General features: G+C 44.3%; 1 long non-coding RNA gene across 1 annotated transcript in view; it reads right to left on the bottom strand.

Moving 5' to 3' along the window:
- Positions 1-857: 857 nt before the first annotated feature.
- The window catches only part of LOC118694401 (uncharacterized), a 175780-nt gene continuing 156365 nt past the window's right edge, over positions 858-20272 (bottom strand). The window contains exons 3-8 of the long non-coding RNA XR_004981424.2: positions 16316-17305; positions 13109-13234; positions 11491-11691; positions 8884-9074; positions 2007-2120; positions 858-977 (exon numbers count right to left, since the gene is read on the bottom strand). This is a non-coding gene — a long non-coding RNA (uncharacterized LOC118694401). The remainder of the gene's footprint in view (positions 978-2006; positions 2121-8883; positions 9075-11490; positions 11692-13108; positions 13235-16315; positions 17306-20272) is intronic.

Below are 20272 nucleotides of genomic sequence, written 5' to 3'. Positions count from 1 at the left end.
GAGAAACATCCAGCAATCCACTGCTGCATGGCTTAGCTGGCTGTTCTAGAGATGCAGAACTGCTGGGACTCTGGGTGAGTGGCCAAGGCAGTGCCCCGGGTCAGGCAGCCCCCAGTGCTCAGGTGCACACCCTGGAGCTGAGCAGGGAGCCAGGCAGGGCTCTGCCAGCTCCTCTTTGGGGACCTGTGTTAAAAACAGCCCAGGGACCCATGCCCTGGGCCCGCCCTGTGAGGGACTGCATTGCCGGTGGGATACCCCCACCCTGTGCATCCTGAGCAGCATCACAGGAGCGTCTGTGCCGCCCTGGAGCGAGTGCCAGAGGAGAGGAAGCATCAGCACGGCCCTGGCTGAGCCGGGGCTGCGCTGGCAGCACGGTGCAGCCCCTCACACCCTTGCAGGCAGCAGGATGAGGGGTGGGCAGGAGCTGGGGGATGCCCACAGTTTGGGTGACACGGCAGGAGGAGAGTGCAGGCTCCGGAGCAGGGGAGGCGCAGCGCTCCAGAAGCACTCCCAAAAGACAGGGCTGTTAATTGTTACTTAAGCAATGAAGCTGTTTCAGATTGCCTGGGGTGAAGCAGCGGCGGTGGAAGGTGTCTCACTGCCAGAGTGAGAAGTGGCGTTGTTGGGGCTCCTCTTAACTGGGAAAGTTTTCTTGGGAGTGTGAAAGAAAGCTGTGGGCTGCCCCGGGGCCGCTGGTGTGACCTGCAGGAATCTGGCAGAGAAAACAGAGAATCCTGCCCAAAGTGAGCATGCAGAGGGAAAACAAATCCCTCTTGGGTTGAGCCAATTTTCCAGACAAAACCAAGCAGGACTGGGATGGGTTAGATCTCCCTGGATTACCAGGCATCCCTGTTGAGGCGCTGTGCCTTTTCCAGCCCCAGAAGAGGAACGTTTCCCTGCCTTGCTCCCATCTCAGGCCTCCCCAGTCCACGCTTCCTGAGAGGTTCTGGCCTCCATCCTGTGTGACACAGATGTCCCTGCACCAACAGAAGATGACACGTGTGAGCACACATGTAGAGAGAGGGGATGAGCTTGGTGACCATTGCCAGTTTTCCTGGGAAAAGGAAAGGCTGGGTTGCACAAACCCTTAGTGATGCTAACGCACAAATCCCACTGATTTACACTCTCAGTGTGTTTTTCTGTTAGGATTTACCCCAAATGAAGAGAAGACTGATACTGCAGCAGTTAAATGTGGGAAACAGGAGGAGTGTTTTGAGCAGAGTTTCACTTGCTGATGATCTGCCCTTAAGAGTTAGTCTTGGGTTTAAAAGGCAGATGCTGGAGGGCAGCTTTGTGCCCTGCAAGTTATTGAGGTAGAGAGGGTAAAACACATCCCTAAAATAAATCTGTGTGCATGGCAAGTCTGTCTGTTCCTCCCCCTGATCAGAAATTCAAGCTGTCTGATATTACTGTAGCGAGTCCTGATGAACAGGACTGGGAAACACAGTCACTGCTTATAATGAGGTGCTGCAGTGTAAACCTAATCTTCATTTAGAGCAATTTCTGAAAGACAAAGAGAAATCCACCTGATGAGGTGCTGCTGAACCATGCAATGTACCTACAAATCAAAGCCCCACATCCCCAGACTTAGCTGGGAAGGGGAAATAAATGGCAGAGGGGGCAGCTGAGCAGGTGGAGGCCGCCTTGCAGGAGCATCCCTGGGCAGGATGGGGCTGGGAGGATGAAATGTGAGGAGCATCCCAGTCCCCCCAGCTCACTGTGCCACGCACATGCCTGACCCTCAGCATCCCCTCGCTCCCCTTCCTCCCCCCTGCACTTATAAATCAGAGCAGAATTAATTCAGGCGCCGCGTTTTATTTGATAAACGTCAAAATATGTAAATACCGGGCTCTCTTCCTACAGTCGCTAAAACAAATGGAAAACACATTTATTAGCATAGAGATGAGTTTAATCAAATCAGCGGCGAGTACAAATTAGCCACAGGAAACGTAATGAGCTGGGAATTAATTAGCAGCATAATGGTAATAACTTTGCCTGCTGATTACCTTGCGGCCATGGCTCTCCCCCAGGGCTTTCCATGGGTTCTCCAACAGCTGATCTTTTCTGTAGCAGGAGCCCCTGAACTGGAACAGCATGGCCGGCAGCTCCTGTGCAACAGACTGGAGGAGGGGAGGGAGACCGGGTGAGGGAGGGAGGGGGAAGGAAAGCCATGTGAAAGATCTGCTGCCTTCACCTTCCCCAGCCCCGAGCCTGTTCCTTTGCCCCTGGCTCTCCCGGGCTGTCCTGCCAGGCTGTGGGGATGCCCTGATGGGTGATGGGCTGGGTGGGATATCTGGGTCACCTTCCCCAAGCCAGTGTTCCCTCCTGGGCCAAGCACATGGCACATTTCAGAGCAGCCCGGGCTTATTCCCGTGCATCCTGCTGCAGGGGGATGGTGCCGGGTCTGACTTGTCCAAAAATAAATACCCAGGTGGTTCTGGAGAGAGGCTGGAGTTGCCTTGGGAAGGGTAGGAGCAGGCTGACCCCGGAGACTCAGCTGGCTGTTTTGAGGAGCTGATGTTGCATGAGAAAGGGACAATTGGTGCTCCAGGGGCTTTGTAAAGTGCTGGGCTTGTAAATTAACTGTTTGACACCAACAGTGATGGAGAACAGTGCGGGGCAGGGGATGCATGGAAGGAAGGGGCAGTTTCTCTTGATTTATTTGTATTCCTTCTGCAATGCCTCTCCTCCTAACACCTGAGCAGTCCAAAATAACTTGCTCAGAGCCTTTCAGTGCTGGAGCTAAAAGCACTTCATAAGCCTTAATGAATCAAGCTGTGCAACAGCCATGCGAGGAATTATTATCCCCAGTGGTGTGGGAAGATTAAGGGAAAAATGCTCCTGTTTGGGGGCCTCCATTTAAATGCTCCAGTCCATCCTCATGCACCTTCACACAGCATCCTTCCAGGCAAGTGACTGAGTCAAAACTTAAGAAGTTTAAAAAAATAAAGTTAAGTTAAAAAACCCAACAAAACAGGTCACGCACTGAGGGACTTTAACGGGAATCTGTGGGGAATTAACTGAGCATCTAAGCCCAAAATGTAATGCAAGGTGATTTCTGGAGGTTGTATGGATGGTGGAAAGTGGGAATCCTGCTTCCAGGTCACTGGTACCTGCAGAATCTCTGTCTTGTCCTTAAGCAGAAAGAAGCTTCATATTCAGATCTGACCTCTGCAGCTGAGAGACCCAAGTAAAATCCATAATTGACCTCTGGGTGCAAAAATAAGCAAGTAGGCTTACTAATTCCTGCTTGTACACCCAAGATAAATTTTCCAAAATCCCCTGTATTGCTTTTCCCAGACTTTTCTGGGAATAGGTATTCACCATTGCCTTTAATTGCAATATTAGGTCATTGCTTTTACCAACAGCTCCCTAACAAATTTGATCAAACCTGCCCATGCCAACAGTGCTGATGGCAATGTCTCACCTCAGCAAGCTGACTGGGAGAAGAATTTAACAGTTGTCCTTGGAAAATCTCACAGGTCCCTCCAAAACCAGAGTCAGAGGAGAGCAAATAAGTCCTGCTGCACTCTGGATCAGACCTGCTTTCATGCAGGAACTGAAATAGGTGTCCCAAGATAGGGCAATAAGCTGAAATTCAGTCTCCATGGGACATTTGGTGATGTGTGAACTTTTGTGGGACCGGTTGCTTCTTCTGGAGAAGCAGAGAGAGAACTTCAACAGAGGGATTCTTTTTAGGGCCTGATCTGCAGAGGTGCATGGAGAAGGATGTTTGCACAGATACTTCCAGCATTTTTTCAGAACTCCTCCTTTCATTAGCCAGTGCTGACTGCCCTGTCAGAGGCTGGGCTCAGCCCTCCTGCTGCTTGTTGGGTTTGTACCCAAAGCTGAGGGGCCTCCAAGCCTGATGGGCACTGTGCAAGAGCTGCCACCCACTCTCAAAGGCCATCTCTGGGATGCTCCTCTCTGGAGATCCCACCCTGCAGAGTCAGGGCAACGTGGGCCTGACCTCAGATGAAAGTTGTATGACTTCAGTTAAAGATGCTTCATTTTTTACTCCTTTTGTTGCCTCTGATCTTTCTTTTTTTCCAAGGGAGCTTGTGTAAGTTGACACAATAGATTAAACCACGAGTCGCAGTTGAAGAATCCTGTGTTTTATTATCAGGGATAAATAATATCTCCCCCAGAGGAAAATGGGAGAACACAAGGTCACCCAGCATGCCCAGAGAGGAGCCTGAATAGAATCTGTAAGTTGCTCCAGCCTCCTGTGCAGCCTGAGCTTCGTTCTGAAGGCAGAGGGGTTTATTCTTCAAAGCACCACTTCCCTTTGCTACCTGCAGACAAATAGGTTGCTCTAAGATGCGTTCCACGAGCTGATTTTTGATTCATGAAAGCTTGAACCAACACTGATCATAAGAGAATTGACAGTGATCATAAAATATGAAAGGTTTTTAAGAAGGACTCTACATCATACTGAGGTCTGCAGCAGGATTTCTGCTTCAGAGCCAGAGGGACCAAATGCATCCTTGGTTTATTGATGAAAATGTGGAAGTGAAAGCAGTGAAAGTAGAATTTTGCCCCTGTATATTCAAGGCTACCTAATGCCACAGAAGCTTTTAGGAAATCTACCACTTTAAGCATAAACACAAAACAATTTTGTTCTCATGCAATTTTCTTGCCAATGCTTTTTCTTAAAAATCTGTATGGCTGTCATATAAAATATGCCTGGGTTTGTTCTAATTTAGATTACGCATGTTTGTCCTCAGTGAGTGATTGATTAAGTGCTCTGATCTTGACTGCTATGTTAGCAGCAGGTTATCTGTGCAAGAGGATTGGGAAGCTCATTGGATAAATGGTAGAGATGAAATCTTAGCTGTTACAGATCTGGGTTTCTTGTTCGCAGCCAAGGCAAATGCTGTCTTCTGTGCAATAACAAACATGCTTTGTAATGTGTTCCAGGACAGAGCTGAGCCTGACTTTGTTTCCTCGTGGAAGGGCTTTAAGCTGTCACAATACCGTGGCACCAAACTCTTGGTGTCACAGCTCTCACTGCAAGGAGGGTATCTCTGAGTTCACTGGATCAGTTGTGATTTACGCTGATGTAACTCAAAACAAAATGTGTCTCACTGACATCTGCGGAGCTGCTCAGATAAAACCAACACATGAGCAGAATCAGGGAAAAAAAAGAAGATCTCTCTGTGCAACTGAGCTCATTCAAATCAGCAAGCATGGCTTAGCAGGGCTGACCAAAATGGAAAACCTCCTTCAGGGGTTACTTACCCTGTCAATCTCACTTCACCATCACTGACCCTGAGCTGGGAGCAAATACAATCCTACCCACAGGAGCTGGGAGATATTTTCTTGCTTTTTTTGCATAATCTTAGGTTCTGTACTTCTAACAGGAAATTATGTCAATTTATGTTTTATCATCTTTTAATTTGTTTGTGTTTATGAGCTAGAATGGACACAACTAAAAGTACCTGAAAACACCAACTTGAAAAAATAAATCAGTTTTATTTTTCTTTAGTGCATCTTCATTCCTACACTGGTCTATTGCATTGTCTTTGAAACACTATAGGACTAAGGTGTGGTAACAAAACAGGCAATTATGAAAAGAAAGGAGGATTTTTTTTCTCTCCATTTCTCTTTCTGAATCATTTCTCTGACCTTCTTGGAGGTGTAGAGAAAGCTTCCAAGACCATCAGAATAAATAGGTTGTTTACTTGTTGTGATGCTTCCAGCCTTGGGGAAAAAAAAAAAGAAGATAAAGAATACAGAAAAGAAAATCCTTATACCCACTGTCTTCCAAAAGGAAACAGATGAGCTGTGAACTCTAGAGAAAATATTCCAAAATCTGAGCATGATGCTGTCACAGTGAAGCAGAGTAAAACAGAAGAAAGCCAAACAAAAAGGTGGTGATCCCAGAGGGACTCAGCACCCTCCTTCTCATCATGGACTTTGGGGTAAAAACAGGGGCAGGTTGCAGAAATACCAAAACAAGGGGATCCATCTTTGGAAAAAACCCCTCTGTCCCAGCCTAATTTGCCATGATTAGGGTATCATGTTTGCTGTTGTCTGAGTGATTCACTCCCAGCCCTGCACAGGCAGGGGCAGCAGCTCAGGTGGCTCCTGGGCAAGCCCTTTCCGAGGAAAACCATGGCCTGCAGCCACGGAGGGAAGTGCTAAGCTGTGTTAATGATGCTGTGTTATCATCAGGCTCTAATGCTGCCTGGGATGGATGTCACTGCTGTGTATGTTCCTGCAGATCAGTTGGTAATTACACTTGGATCCAAAGTAATTACGCTGAGACTTGCACTCCGGTTTAGAGACAGAAATAACCATGCACTCGCCTGGTCCCACACGTAGCACTTGTGATGTAATTTAATAGCCAGCTACTAACACGAGAGTAAAGAGGCATTTCTCTTATATTTATGCCCTTTTAAATTAAACATTGGTGTTTTTCCCTGTGAAAGGAGCACTGGGCCACTGGTCTCCTTTTCCCACTCAAGCGCCCTCCTCTTTTCCTGACAAAATGAAATAGACTGAAGGAAAATAAATATTTATGAGCTCCTCCTGGGGTGTGATTGTTTTGATGCAGGTCTTGCTTTGGCTTTACTCTCTGCTCTATTTAAAATTTCGCCAGGGAAAAGCCACCCCTCTGAAGGCTGGAGGAAGATGAGGCATTTGGATGAGTTCTGTGGTCTCTGGGTGACGAGTGGAAGGACCAACCTCCCTTTTGGAGGTTTTCCAGGTCACATCTGCCAGTGTGTTTCCTCTTTAACCTCCCAACATTAAGCACCTGGGCAGCTGTAGCACTGCATTAAGCACCTTTTTTCGATGAGGAGCTCAGAGGAGAGGGAGGCAGGCGGGTGCCTGGAGCCCACCTGCAGAGAGAACCTTCCCTGCCTGCACTTCTGCTTCCCAACCATCCATCAGCAAAGCACACTGCCTTTTCCTCATGTAGAATCCTCTTGTGCATTTCCAAATAAGCCAAGGCTCTGCAAATATTCTCCTCCCTTCAGGGTGAGGAGCTTACTTTGCTTGGGAAGAGAAAGAGTTTACTGTGATCTCTTTCTTTTGGCAATGTCTGGGTAATCATTGCTCATAATAATGCCATCCCAGATGTTGAAACATCTCCTGTATTAATTTTACCCAGAAGATAATTTCCCTTAGAAACCATGTGCAAATCCCCTGTTCTAATTTAAGAATTAATTCAGTACACTAAATCTTAGCACTTCATCCTAGAAATGTTTTGCAGTGTCTGTTAACCCTTTGCAACAACAGCAACCAGCCCAAATGTGGGATGTAGAGATGTAACTAAGCCTGTCTCTCATACCAAGCTCTTTTTGAGGCCAGGAGCCAATATTTTAAAGCATAGACCTCCAGAGCCTACCTGCTTGAATGACTTCCTTCTCCCCAGAGAATAAAAACCATAAATTAATTTGCTGTTGCCAGTGGGGGTGGGCAAATACACCAGTGCTCCCAGACACCTCACTGCAGTGGTGCCTGGGACTGTGATCCCACCCACCATCAGGTGAATGGGAATGAAAATAGGATGATTTCACATTCAACAAGACATGGAGGGAAAAAAGGAGCTGAATGGTTTAACTGAACCTGTGTAAGAAATGTCTGGGAGAGCTGGCAACACACCCCACTCCTTCAGAGCCCTGGGTGTGGGTCAGTGGCTCCTGGAGCCAGTGGTACCTGACCATCTCCCCCGTCCTGGGAGGGCTCAGTCTCACAAAAGCTCACACCAGCACTGCTATACAAAAGTACTGCTGGTGTGAACGACTTCATGCCTTTGCTGGGCTTTCTTCACTTAATTTACAATGGAAACTGTGTCAGACTCCAGACTGGGCATTTTCCTGCCCTTCCTCGTTGTGACAATCTTAAAGCATCACAGCCTTTATACTGAAAGTCTTTGATTGCCATTGAAAGCAGAAAAGAAAATAAAGAGGCCAAATCTCTGAATTTCCCCCAACTTTGTGAGATCAGAGTGCAGTCCAGCACACCTTTTGTGGAGCAGGATGCTCTAAAAAAAGATCTCCTGATTCCTAGCAGAACAAAATGACTTTATTCCATCCCAGTGATTATACCCAGCTAACTGCTTCATGCAACCTGAGGTCACATTTGGGATTCCACTGGTTTGACTGGGGGTGGTTGTGTGTGCACTTTGCAGAGCAGAGGGCCAGCCAAGGACCTGCTCCAAAGAGGATTTATTTGGAATCAGCTTTTTAAATTATCATAAGGTGATAATAGGTGATTAAGGCTGGGATATTTCAGCACCTCCACCACCACCTCCTAAACTCCCAGATGCTGAACTGAGACTGGGCAGCAACTTGGCCTCAGAGGAGAGGAATGATGCAATCCCCAAAAAAGAATCCTTTCTCTTGCATTTCAATAAAATAGACTGGGAAAATTTTGCTGTGTCCTTCTGGTCCTTAATCAAAGGAGGCTGCATTTGTGCCACCCTGAATTTCAGCACACTGACAACTGCAGGATGGATCTGCTGGCCCAGCAGCCCAAACTCATGCATTGGTTATTATTCCTCCTGATGAATTCACTTGGGGATCTGCTCCTTGAATGCAAAGCTCTCAGGCCAGGACAAATGGAAAATGCATTACATGGAGCGTGACATGCTGTGAGTCCCAGAAATGTGTTCAGATATGTCCATAGGCAGTGGGATAAAGCTGTTCCCTTATCTCACAGCTGCTGTTGGAATTTCCTTCTAGAAACCTGGTTTTGCATCAGCAATGGCTATTTTCAGTGAAATATTGGAGTTTCTTGTATTCGTTACATATTGAAATGAAACAAGCTAAAATCATAGCTTTGTTGTAATTTTGATTAGTGGGGGACATGATAAAAAAGACCCAGTATCAAGTCTGAAGTATTTAGAAAGCCTTTCTATTAAAAAAAAACCACCAAAACAAACAGAACTTGAAGTGTTGTCCTTCCTTGAAGTGATGGGACAGCTAGCTGCAGTTTTCCAACAAAAAATTTTCTGCAGCATCTCAGGATCTTGATCACAAAAAGGAAGAGTTTGTGGTGTCTGAGGCCCTGATCTTGCCATGAAACATGCACTGTCTGGTTCTGTGGGAGCTTTCTTCTTTCTTCTGCAAGGGAGAGACAGAGTTTAGTGTTATTTAGTGAAATGTCACAAGACAAGACACAGCTATTCTCACCCAACCCACTGATCTTTCTAGAAGACTTTACATATAATTTGTTTTGCTGTTTTCATTTGCTTTGCTGCTCTCCTGAGCTACAGGATACTACAGTCTCATTCAAGGTGTTTCATACTCATCTTTGAAGGAGCAGAACTCTGTTTGCAGACACATTTTGCAGCTCAGATCAACATGCACAAGTTGTGGTCCCACCAAGAGTTTCCCAAACGTGTAGGATGTGGGAAGCTGATGTGTGGATAAGTTTAAATAATCAAGGTTTAAGTGGGCAGACACTGGAGGTGGGGGCAGAGGTCCTGTGCAGCTTGTTGGCAGCAGGAAGGGAGGAAATAGCTCAGCAATAAATGATGCCCACTGTCAGGACTGATCATCCCTCTCTGTGAACATCCACAGCACCCCCAGCTCCCAGGACCCAGCTCCCAAGCTCAGGGTTTGAGCTGAGGACAGTGAGCCTTGGTACACAGGAACATTTTCTTTTCCCTCCCTTCATTTCCCCTCCCATGGGGAAAAAACTTGGGTTTAAAGTCTGCTCCTGTTTGATAATTTCCCTTAACTACCAGCTAAATAATACATGATCCCCAGTGCTGACTGATGACTCCCTCTCCTGACCCTGTTTTATTTTTATTGCTTGGCTCGGGCCAGTTCCTTCAAGTCCTGAATCATCAGAACAGAGACCTTGAGGTATTCCAGGCAAATCAATCCCTGGCCCATTGACATATTGCTTTAGCTAACCAACCATACAACTTCGCTTTTCCCTGATAATTTCTCAATTAATTGCTTTTCAGCTCTCATTCGTTACAAGGTCAGGCTGTGACTGGACTTGTACATTCCCATCTCTGATAAACTCTCCTGGTCCCCTAATCAGCCACGACTGGGATTTTAGTTCCATTAACTTATTCATCATCCAGACATTTTCATCTTGGGGAGCTTGACTTTTGATTGTATCAGGAGTATCTTCAATTATTTAAGAGGACTTAAAATTGCCTTCTTACCTAAAGGGAAAATGCATTTGGAGCCCTGAAAATTGATCATATTGGACCAGTGTCTTTTGGATGTTCATATGTGCAAGCCCATGTTAAAAGAAAAGCTCCTGCATGGCCAGAGCAGAAGAATTTGCTGCTGGTGAACATGTGTGTGCAGGAGGCTGACTCTATTAAGATGTCAGCTATAGGGGAATGACAGTGTGCTGATGACTGGTGGCTTACTAATGCTAAATCACGCCTGAGATTCTGTTCCATGATGTCAAACATTGATTCAGTTTCCGTGGGAAGTTATGCAAATGCCAGAGCCCTTCAATGAGGTCTGAGACTGAAATTGCGAGCAAAAAAAAAAAACCCCTAATAATAAAAGAAACTTTCCCTCTCCTGGCGAGAAATCTTTTTAGAAAATTTTGAAGGGAGCTGCTCCAGGAAGGGGGTGAATTTTGAACATGTCCCAAAAGGCAGAAGAGCTTGTAGGACCCTCCCTGTGGGAGCTGGGAGCCAAATCCTTCTATTCTGCTGCAACCTTCTGTCTGGGGCTGTGCTTCATCTTGCAGCAGCTGGTCCAGTCCAAGGCAGCAACCCACTAGTGCTGCTTTCCACAAATGTATTCTTTTAACAGAAGCAGCAGGCCATGTTACACCACCCCAGCTCTTCTCCACACCCCTCTTCCCACAGTTTACATCCAGGCAAAGCTCCTAAGAGTCTGCAAGCTTCTCCCAAGAGCAAAACTGGTGGCAAACCCAGACAAACTGGCATCAGCTGGGAAATGGTGGATTTCTGAGCACAGTGATGGGACCAAGGAGTCTGGAATCCCACCTTTCTCTTTGTCCCAGGCTCCGGGACATTTTCTTTGACTGAAACCCACCCCCCCAGGATGGTACTGGGGAACTGTTTCAGATTATCTGAGTGCTTCGGGCTCTGAAGAATATCCACAGAGAGAGGTCAAACTGTATTGACAGGTTCTTTAGGAAGAAAATCTAGTTTAATATTGGCAAGACAAGACTGCTGCATATTTAACAGGAGACTCTTCTTCCAGGAAAAGTGCTCTGGTTTCAGTTCCCTTTCTGCTGAACATGGGTGGTAGCTTTTATCACCCATGATTTCATTGCAGGCCACAGAATGATGGATTTTTCTGGCAGAACCCTATGCTCACACTTTTGAGTGCAAATTTTCATAATTCACTTAAAAAGAAAAGCCCACATTATCACTGAGAAGGGCTTAAAAAAAGACTAAGAGCATAGAAATTGAAAACAAAACCCTGCACCAAAAGGCAGTGCCTTGTGATGAAGGAAAGTGCAACTGCAACAACAGCATGAACTGTGGGGTGTTGCTTTGCTTGTTTTTCCCCCCAAAATGCAATAACTCACCCATCCCACTGGAAAAATGTGCCCTTTCTTGATGCATCAGCAAGGAGGGCCTTTCCATGGTCTGTGTCTCTTCCTGTCAATGATGTACCAGAAGGCACCAACACTTGGAGGACGTGAAGAAACGTACAGTTCTTTCCCCGCCTGTTGCTAGGATTCACAGCTCTACCCCACCACTTTCTGGGGCTTCAGCTCCTATTTTGGCTGTAGGAAAAAAGAAAGAAACCTTGTTGCTTCCAGGCTTTCTGCATAAGGCTTGAGCAGCTCCAATGCCAACCCGTATAATATTGCTACAGTCAGACATAAAATCTTAATGCACAATAGTGCCTTGAATCTTACATTCTTCTGAAAAAGGTGAGTCCCCAGTAGTAAATGAAATATTAAACATTATTAAATATGAAACAGCTAAACCTGGATTCCATTAAAATGAATCTTTCATGGTTTTCCTGGTTTCTTTTTCCCATTCCCTTTTTTTTATTCCCCAGGGAGCGCAGTGATCTCGTGAGCTTTTATGTGTCCTTTTAAAGACAGAAAAATCACAGGTAATTTAAGTCTATTCTATTCAGATTTATTTTAGCTGGAAAACAAATCAAGGCAGTGAAACTCTTGCTTGGTAGCATCTCTCTGACTGAACTATTCAGCAGTCGATATCAAAGGCTCACCTAAAGACACTCTTGTAATGCCTGCTGACATGTGCCACCTATTTAGAAATCTTGTACCCTGTTACACACTCTTCTTTCATTTAGAATGGCTTTAATCTTCCACCATACACTAAAAAAAAAACCAAAACAAAAAAACCCCTGCTTATTACATAGGATGCATTTTGAGCTGATTTTGCTGCTCCTGCAGGTTTTCTGGGAGTTAAACCGTGTCTGAGGTGAGTGCCCACATGGGAGCTGGCAGCTGGGCATCAAAGGGAAAGGCTGAGAGAAAAAACTTGGGGTTTTACAGAGCCTCCCTTAGACTGGCTGATGAAACACACTTGACTGAGGGTTTGACTGCACTGATAGCACAGGGCAGTCAACAGGATAAGCCAGGACTAAATATTCTCACTGTATCTCATTACCGTAGTATTTGCACTCCAAAATGAATAAATATATGGCAATCTGTGAACCTCCGGTGCTGGAACAAAGCAAAGGTGTGTCCTTCTCATGACATGTATTTATATCCTTGCCTTCAGATCTTAAGCTCTTTCTGTGATTATTAACTTCTGTATTTAGACAGGACTGGTAGAAATTTTTAGAAGAAAATGGGAAAAAGAGCTCTTGGCCTTGCTGAGAGGTTCCCAGAGCTTGGATCTGTACAAGAGCATTCCCTGGCTCTGGCCAGGAGACTGCTGAATCAGGCTGGGTCTAGTGGGAGGTTACATCTCCAGCACACACCTTAATTCTTGACTTGCTGCTGCAAAACATGCATGAATTAATCTACAGACACATTTCTGGACTGGAAGGCAATAAGAACTAAGAAAGACAAGTTAAAATGGCAAAGAAGGTAGAAATCCATTAATTATTCATGACTTCTGTTCCATTTTGTGCAAAAAGCCTTTCTGCCTTGCTTTCCATTTTGCTTTGCTTGGGTCACATCTGAGGCTCAGCAAAGAAGATTTAAATGGGCTCCCCACCTCAGGAGCTCATGCTGATGGTTCCCTCACTTCCAGCTGGGTTTTGCATCTCTTCCTCCAGGAATTCAGCGAAGTGGGAAAATCCACACTCTGCCCTGGTTCAGAGTGTGCCATTTTCCAGATTTCCTAAAAAATAAATGAAAGAGAATGAGGTTATTTTCTGTATTTGAACACTGATATTTGCTTTTTGCTGTGGTTCTACTTCAGCTGAGATGGCAAGAGCATCCCACCAGCATGGCCTTCTGGCAGCCTGACCAGAAGCATACGCTCTTGGTCTGGTTTTGTGAGGCTTTTTATGCCTTTTTCTGGCCTGGCACCCTTGCAATGGAATCCCAACCACATTATTTATTTATTTTAATGAACTGCCTTTGGCCAGCTCAGGTTTTCACCACAAAGATTCCAGACTGCCTCAGAGCACCAGGAAACATGCTGCACACTGCTATGAAGCTGAGACATGAACATGTCAAATAAGTGATCCACATGAGAGTAGATAGACATGACATTTAGTGATCATCTTTCTTGGACAAAATGGGGCATTGCTGTCACTTTAAGTAAATCTCAGTCAAATTTCTGGCATTTTACCATAGGGGAAGCAGGAGGCATAATAGTAAATTTCTCTTTAAAAAATATAAAAGATCAACCTTGGGAAAAAAATATGGTTGCTACAATTTAAAGTGTAATACCTCATCCTAGCTCGGTCAGCCATTTCCTGGCTGCTGATATCAATATGTCACTCCTAATGTTTACTGATGTTCACTTTATAAATGACTTTTCCTCACTGTCAGAGTATCTGTCACTGGCTTCTCTTCCCACTCTTTGCCTCTCATACCCTTTAATAAAGATTAATATCTTTGAGGTTAAGTTAAAAGATCACATACCACGTAAATCACACCATAGGGCTGATATTTAAAAAAAGATGAACATGTAATTGCTGAGATTATGTGAGCAAATGGGGTAATTCCTGGCCTAAATGAACAGAGTTGGCTTTTGTGGGATCAGTTAATCTAAGTGCACATTCAAATAAAGTGTATTTTGTCCAGGCATTTGAGCTTCTGAAGGTTTCCCCATTGAAGAACTGCAGATGTTTGAAGCAAAAATTGGTGAGTTTAACTTCTACAGCTTCTCTGAAGTTTCAATATGTTTAAAAGACATGCAGAATGGGGATTCTATAAAAATGTGCCACACTGGCTTTCCATATTTATAGTCCACCAGTGACTTCTATATTAAACGGTTTCAGTCTATGAGTCCAAACAAGATTTTTCAACCTGTCACTCCTGCAGCTCAGCCTGGTACATGAAATGCTAAACATGTTCTGGCTGCTTTGTACATCTTCCTTGACAAACACCTGGAGTAATGACTCCAGAATGAATATTTAGCTGGCAATTTTATGGATGAAGCACAAACCAGTCATTTTGGCTTTGCAATGCTGAGAGGAGTGAAAGTGCACTTGGCTTTTAAACTGCAAGGTGCAGCTTGGAAGACACCTGGAAGCAGATGATGGACCCTTCATATAAACTATGATCCAAGTAAGGTTTGCCTGGCCAAGAACTGTAGGATCAGACCAACACAGGGTCGTATCTAGGTACCAAAACCTATAAGAGCAGATTAAAACAGGTTCTGTAGACGTCAAACTTAGGTTTATTTTTCTGACCACTGTCTTTGTTGTGCATCTAGGACAATCCTGTGGTTAAGGGTGGAAGGTGCAGATTCCTGGTCCAGTTTAGACACTTTCCTGCAGACTTCCCAGCCAGGTTCCATGGGTCAGATCAACACTTCAAAAGGGATTTCAGCCCTTCTCCCTTATCTGTTTGAAGACCTACTGGATCTATCGATTTTCCCTTTCTGGCACTCCAGCTTTGGTGTTAGAGCTCTCTGCTACCCACAGCAGTAATTCTGTGTATCCTCAGATTTGCAGCAGTTCTGGTGTGGCTGAGCCACTCAATTTGTGGTTGGTACACCTGAACCATTGGGAACTTGCACACAAAGGCTCTTCTGCTCTCTTCCAGGCACTGGAATTTCTCTGAAAGTGGAGACAGAGCACAGATCCAGGTCTTGTTCTACCTGGGAGGCCCCAGACCCACATCTTTGTGTGGGGCAGCATCTCCTTCTCTGGGCTGTGGGTGTTGTGCATTTTGCATGGTTCTGTGTGCTGGTGACCTGGCTCCTCTCCATCCTGCCTCTCCAAGAAGCACCCCTGGAAATGGAGAAATCTCTAAGGACACGCTGGAGCAGGAATGGAGCATGAAAAGAGTTGTGGCTTTGACAAAGACACTTCTTTAGGAGTGGAGCATTTTGGCTCTGTTTTGTGCTTAATCCAGAAACAGTTTGACATAAATTGTTGGATTTAACCCCTAAAATCTGAGTAAAACCCTCCTCCAGGTGTCAAAGGTGACATCCCTGTCAGTGCCCAAACCACAGCCTCCTCTTTGAGAGGGTAAATTTTGCTGTGTTGTGAACTCCAACCCAGGGAAAACTGCAGCTCCTGAATCTGCAGGGAGGGGACAGTTTGAGGGGCAGATCTCATGCAAAGGGCACTGATGGTGTTCTTTAGTTTCACACAAAACCTTCCAGCTATTGGCAAGCTACAAAAAAAAAAGAGTTGGTACCAAAAGCCAGTTCCTGAAGGGAGAATTGTGTGTGTTATTCCTTTCCAGTGCACCAACAAAACTATTTTGCTCAGAAGATGACTCTGAAACTGCCTTTTGTTGTATTTTGTATGAAGTAGGATTTTCTATCTGCAATAACCACTGGGTGATTTTATTTCTAGGAACTGGATTATTTCACAATAAAGGTAAAGATTCTCCAATCATTTTAGCCTGTGAATAAAAAACACCTCTAAACATTCCAAGAATATTATAATATATCCTAAAACCAACTTAGTTTTCACTCACATGATTGATATGTGCACTATTTTACTGCACAACACTGTTTTTCTTACACAGAATTGTTTCTTTCAACTATAGCTAACTTGATTCTCTGTGTAGCAGGATCTGAGGCCAGTAAACCATGAAGAAATTTTACACTGCAGACTGCAGCAAGCAGAGGTCTCTCTAGTGAAGGCATTATTTTACAAAATGATGGATGTGCATATTTATTTGCTCTGTGACTTCCATGTCAGGTTTGTCATATTTCCTCAAATTACTAGTTAAACCAAGGTTTTGAGTTTTGTTTGTTTTGTTTCCGCTGAAGCCTGCAGGCTCAATATACCTTATAAAAATCAAGTTGTAATTTATCTGCTCCATAGATCATGTGTAACAATAATCACTCTGGAGTCTGTGCCGGATTCGGATGTCTGGCTTTGTTGGAAGAGATGTATGAAGTGAACAAAAAGCTTCCTGATTTTCATACTCTGCAATAAACCTGAAATATGGAGAGAAGTGAAACATGTATTTAAATTAAACCGAGGAATCATGACAAAGAAGGAGCACAGAGAAATGCACGCACACCCAGAAACATATTTTGCAGTGACACAGGATTATTTCCCTTAGCAGATGGGCCTCTTCAAGTTCTGCACACCCCATGTCGCAGACATGCAGCAGTCAAAGCAGTGAAACAATTTGCACGTGGGACTTGGACTCACCAGAACAGCAAATTGTTAACTTGCATTTTGCAGGGAGAAAAACCTTTGCCCACAGAAAAAGTGGGGATCCCCAAAAGGGTTCACATTCACAAGCACTGCCTGCAATATTAAAGTGCTACTTCACACTTAATTCACTGCTTGGTGTTACTGCTTGTTTCACATACATTTTGGAGAGGCCACAAGAGAACCTCAGAATCTTTTCCTAGGTGTTTGCAAAAATAACAATAATAAAAGACTAAAATTATTAGCTGACCTATCTAACCACGTACAAATGTAAAACTCACAGAATATTATTGTAGCTTTAATCCCCTCCACTCCCACATACACCTCTGGGAAAAACAGGGAACAATCTTAATACACTGAAATATTTTTTATTGCCCAGGGTGGGCATTTCCTCCCACAGCCTAACTGCCTTTTGCAAGGCATTTCCCTCCTTGTTTTGTTTGTCACAGCATGGAAAGGATACGTGATTCATGTTGCAGGGGACGCGCGTCCCTTGTCAGCACATGGGTTAATCAGCAGCCAGGCTCTGTCACCACCAGGGCCCCAAGGAAACCAAGCACTTGGAAAAGATTTCTGGTCCATTGGCTGTAGGAGCACAGAGCTGCAGAGAGGCCCTGGCATGAGGAAGAGATTGCAGTTTTAAGATTAATTAATTCTCTGCTATGAACTTTGTCGGAGAGCTGTGGCTGTGCTCTGGTGGTGGAAGGGGGGTTCCTCCTCTGCTCCCCAGATGATGCCATGCCTGAGACTGGATGGATAAAACACATCCTGGGAGGCACTTCCAAAAGCCCAAGGTCTGTTTAGTCTGTAGCCTGAGTTACAGGGCAAATCTGATTCTGCCTCCAGCTCCCCAAAGTCTCTCTTGTAATTTTTTTTTGGTTTTTTTTTTTTTTTTTTTTTTTTTTATTAAAAAAAAAACAACCTTAAATTGCAGTGGCACTGTCATTAAGAGATCCAACAGAAGCCTGGAAGAAGAGATTAGCACATACCAGAGTGACAGGGCTGCTGGGACAGGGAAAAAATAGACAACATCAGTGCAATGTACCATTAAAAGTATGGAGTGACAGATGACAGTTGGTCTGTGATGGGGTGATTCAGCTAAATGGTAAACAGAAGGGCGAATTCTGATCTCGCTTATGCCAACATAAACCTTGGGCTGCAGAGGAGCTGCTTCGCGTCTCTAGGACCAGAGTGGAGCCCATAAAAGCTGTGACTCAGCCAGATAATCTCTGACAACTGTTAGCACCGTGGTAAATATGGCAACGTGGCAGGCTGAAAGAGGGGCTAAAAAAAGTTTCGCTTCCACACTTCCAAAATGAAATGTTTCAGAGGTTTTTTTGTCTTAAAACGATGTCTAAAATCTTGGGAGCAGTGATAGAAGTGGTTGAGAAATATTGAGATAAAACATGTTGGGTTTTTTTTTTTCAGGTTGGATGAAATATTTTGATTGAGGCCAAATTAATGAGGTTGCTGAGCCAATGAGGTGAAAAGTCAGTTATCCCCATAAATTCCAGTCCCTCCGGAGTGGGCCTGCTGGACACTTTGCACAACCATTAATGGTGATGTGGTGGACAGACACTAACTCATGTCTGTATGAGATAGACGAGGAGAGGCTTTTAAAAGGAGGTATTTGCTAAGAGAATGTTTAACATTTGTTTTTGCTTCAAAAACACATTTTCAAAGAGAGGATCCCATCCAAAACATATGTTCCCTCCCTGTGTGGGCAGGCGTGCAAACACTAATGTGGGACCCAGCAAACTGCAGAGGAGAGCATGGAAGCCAAAGCTAAAACTCTCCCATCTTGCTGCTGAGGCTTCCTCGTGACAAAGCTGCTGCTCTGTGGTATTGGCACTGAGAAAGGGGTGGACTGGGCCTGTCCTGTCTCCTGGGTGTCTGAAGCCCCCTTGTCCCTTCACCCATTGGCACCATCTGGCACCAGGTTGTTTGCCTTTGGTGAATGACAATGTAAAAACTATCAGGATGTGAACCCGTGCTGTATTGCTTCTGATGAAGATAATAAATTCCCTTTTTTTCTTTCCATGGTTTCACTTTGTGACGTATTGGTATTTTAACTTCAGTCCACGCAGTGCCTAGTTTCACCAGCAAGCTACTGCATTATCTGCAGAAATACAAATAAGCTATTTCTCATGGAAAATGTTGGAGTTTTCACATTTTATCTGGCTTGGAAGGTAACTCTGCTACCAAGAAATATGAAGATCTGAAACCCACCATCCTTGGTGGGAAAGGCCATGTCCCATAGGGAAGCCACCACAGCAGCTGCATCACCCTCCAAGCCTTTAGGAAATTTAGGATCACCCAATGCCATTTTAAGATTTGGGGTAAAGTTTTTTTTTATGAAGCAGAATTGCTTCCTCCTGTGAGCCCAGCTCGAGGTGGCAGTGAAAATGTTCTAGGAAATAAAGCTCTGCACCTTATATAGGCAAGCTACCAGAAATATATGGATTGTGGAATTACTCTTTGCTGAGAAGGGAATTCAGATTTTATTCCTCCTATTGTGTTTTATTTCTTGTATCATTACAGAATACACAAGCAGATTATTCCCCAGCCATGAAAACAGTTGCAGTGAGATGCTGCAGTTGAAAAGAACAAAACAGGCAACAGTTCAACATTCTCAGTTAAGATCATTATGATACTATTAATGGATATTAATTTCTGTTTATTTTACAAATATCAGGAAACTAGTTTTCAAATTCACACCTCACCAAATGCTTTACAACAATGATTTGTTTCATTAATTTTATCAGCTGCATGCCTTGTTTTTTTATAGCAGATTCTTTGCTGAGAGACATTAATCTGTGATAGAGCATCCTAAGAGCCTGTGCAGAGGATCCAAGCTGATGAATGTTGGTGTACAGGCTGCCCACCACTGTCAATTTTTCAATTTGCAGTGTAGTTGGGTCACAAAATAAATTTCTGGGGATTTTATTTTTATTTTACAGAAGCCTTGAAATTTTTCTGTGCATATTTTCTCACTGTTTTAACATACATATGAGCCCTCAACATCCAAATGTCAGATTCTGTGTGATATGGGTTAGGTAATAAACTCTATGGTATTTTTTTTAGAATACCTATAAAAATAACTAACACAGTTTAAAGTCATGTCTTTGTTAAATATTCAGTGTAGAATTGGTTTTTAGCTGAATTCAGTATCCACTATTTCTTAGTTTCTCACTAATAAATATAAAATGCTAATGGAAAGTGAACAGGAAAATATTCTGCATATGCTAAATTGACCTTATATTCAAAATGGAAAAATGCTTGTGCCACGTGTTTAAGAAAAATAAATACCTGGATGATAAAGAGAGCAGTGCACACATCCTTATTGAAAATATTTTCCTTAAATTCTCAAGTTCTACAAAATGTCATGGCTTTCTCTGTTATGGCAAGAGCAGAGAGTGGCAGCCAACACTGAATTCTGTTTCTGATTTTGATCCAGTTTAATTCTTCCTGGAGGATGTTCTGGAGCTGAGTGTGGCAGTGTTACCCCAGTGCCCCTGTGCCCACCACAGGGAATGTGGGAGGGCAAGTGGCCCAAAGGGAGCAGAGTCAGGTCCCTCCAG

The sequence above is a fragment of the Molothrus ater genome, chromosome 17, assembly GCF_012460135.2.
Source record: "Molothrus ater isolate BHLD 08-10-18 breed brown headed cowbird chromosome 17, BPBGC_Mater_1.1, whole genome shotgun sequence".
Taxonomy (NCBI): domain Eukaryota; kingdom Metazoa; phylum Chordata; class Aves; order Passeriformes; family Icteridae; genus Molothrus; species Molothrus ater.
Note: the sequence above shows the minus strand (reverse complement) of the source record. Positions and strands in the feature narration are given on the sequence as shown.